Below are 2,328 nucleotides of genomic sequence, written 5' to 3'. Positions count from 1 at the left end.
AGTCTGATCTAGTGGATTGCATTTACCAGATGGTTTATATCAGATCAATTTATCTTGCTAATTGTTTTATCGGAGTACCAGTCGATAAGTTAGCAGTCATCGGCTCATCCGCTTGATAGCAATCTAGATCTGTTTAGTATCTATCTTGATATTGCAAGGCGTAAACTTGAACTGCCTCGGTTTGGTCCGATCTTCTATGATTATTCTTAGTAATCTAGGCTAGATATTTTATAGATCTTTATTGATCGTCAGTCGTTCATAGCCGATGACCTTTGCCGATCTACATGTTCAATATATTTACATCAGTGGAATAGCCGATTGTCTTATTGCATTATTTTTACACCAATCAGCTTGATTTACCTAGACCGGTAGTTATTTATGTTGCATCGGCTTATCAGATTTACATACTAATTGATTTTGGCCGATCGTAACATATGATTCATTGTTTATTTAATTATTCAAGTCTACTTGTATCGGATTCTCAGCCGATCCAAGCTTTCAACAGCCGATCGATTAGCCTATCAGATAACGCTGCTACATCAACATCCGATCGGCTGGTTTCTCGGTTACCTATCGGCTCAATAGTCGATTGGCTTGTTTTACTGCTTGTCTTGTCAGTTGCAGGATCAAACTGACTGGCATGCTCGCGCACCTTCTTAGAATTTAAGTCCTGCATTGGAGCGTTCTAAGAAGTGACTCACAGGCCTTCGTGTGTGACACGTCATTGGGTCAACTTTTGACGTTTTAAAATATTATTTGAAGTTTTAAAATTCAACTTTTTAATTGATAAAACAAAGTCACAAGAAAAAATTGCCAAAATAATAGCAGTAAGAACAAAATAACATGATAGAGCCTGATTTTAGAAACATTTAGAAAAAACATCTAATTTAGAGTTCATATGAGTGAGATAACTAGGTTTAAAATTTTTAAATTTTCAAATTTTTTTTTGCATACGGCTTGTTAAGTGGCTCATATGAAAAAAATCGATTTTTCCATGCGGGTGCTTAAGTGAGCCACATGCAAAAATGAGCCGCATACAGAAATGAGCTCATTTTTACATACGACCCTCTTAAGAGCCCCGTATGGGAAAATTGATTTTTTCATACGGGCCACTTAAGGAGCTATATGGGAAAATGACCCATGATTTTTACAGACGCCACTAGTTATGGTCCGTTTGCAAAAATCATGGGGCCTCGTATAGAAAAATCATTTTTGTATTAGTGTGCACTTTAAGGATGGGATCCAACATACACGAGGAGGAAATTTTCCCCCTACTGGAGATCAGTATTAGGGGACTATCCAGCAATGTATGCCAAGTCTAAGTTTGATCCACCGCTCCATAATTCAAGAAGCAACGAGTCTTCGATTCGTAATGGTAATATTGGTTTCTTGGGAGGAATTCAGCAACTGACATGTACTCTTCAATTCCCCCTACTGCCGCATTCAAAATGCTCACCAAGGTGCTAAAGAACGCATGAACAAAAAGGTATGTTGTGACTTCTGTTTTTCTCTTAGAAGTTCAGGAAAAATTGGAAATAATTGCTGTAACATGGATATATTACTATTACTAAAAAAACACACTTGTCCATCCTCCCGCTCAAGGTTAAAGCTAAGGTGGTACCACCGATGGGGATGCTATGGTGTTGTCGCCAGGTAAGTTTCTCGGGCATATCATTCGTACTCAGCGTGTTTGACAACCCGGAATGCATTATTTACCTATTTGTTATTTGCAGAGGAAGTGGGCGTACAAGCAGGTGGTGCGGTCGTACCCAGAGTTCATGATGGAGTTCGATCGGATGCAGCCGAGCGACATCGTTTGGGAGCCGTACACAGATACGGCAGCCCTCGCTAGGACTTCGCGCAGTCTCTCCACTATGTGCACACGGGACAAGGCGTACTAGATGACCATCGTACCCCTTGTGTTTGACATGTTCGTCGAGCCCCACTGTCCTCACCATGTGCTTTGATAGTTTGGTCTCCTTCATTCGTTCCGAGTGCCACTATAGCCAGCTCCCGACCAGAGGTACTAACGTAGTATTGTTCAAAGAAGTCGTATGCCATCGGTTTATATGCTAATTTAGCCATTTCGCTTGCAGATTTAGTTGACGTGGATAGGGTCCAGGGATGCAGTGGGTTCCACGGCTACAGAACTACTATCACATCCCAAGTTTCTGTTCCAAGCCAAATTCAATAAAGAAATTGTTAAATAATAATTGGCCTAATTAAAGCTTAGGAGAAATACCCTTTAAAGAATTAAATTAAAATAAATCGAAGTCCGAGAAATCATTAACGGGATTTAAAGGTGAAATTAGAATTATACAATTTGCC

At 39.9% G+C, this 2,328-nt stretch overlaps 1 long non-coding RNA gene across 1 annotated transcript; it reads left to right on the top strand.

The window, feature by feature from the left end:
• Positions 1 to 1,396: 1,396 nt before the first annotated feature.
• LOC107303435 lies at positions 1,397 to 2,011 on the top strand. The gene is made up of 3 exons (XR_001551266.2): positions 1,397 to 1,486; positions 1,603 to 1,653; positions 1,734 to 2,011. It is a non-coding gene; the product is annotated as an uncharacterized LOC107303435 (long non-coding RNA).
• The last annotated feature ends 317 nt before the right edge of the window (positions 2,012 to 2,328 follow it).

The sequence above is a fragment of the Oryza brachyantha genome, chromosome 10, assembly GCF_000231095.2.
Source record: "Oryza brachyantha chromosome 10, ObraRS2, whole genome shotgun sequence".
Lineage (NCBI taxonomy): Eukaryota > Viridiplantae > Streptophyta > Magnoliopsida > Poales > Poaceae > Oryza > Oryza brachyantha.
This window is presented reverse-complemented; position numbering and strand designations above follow the sequence as displayed.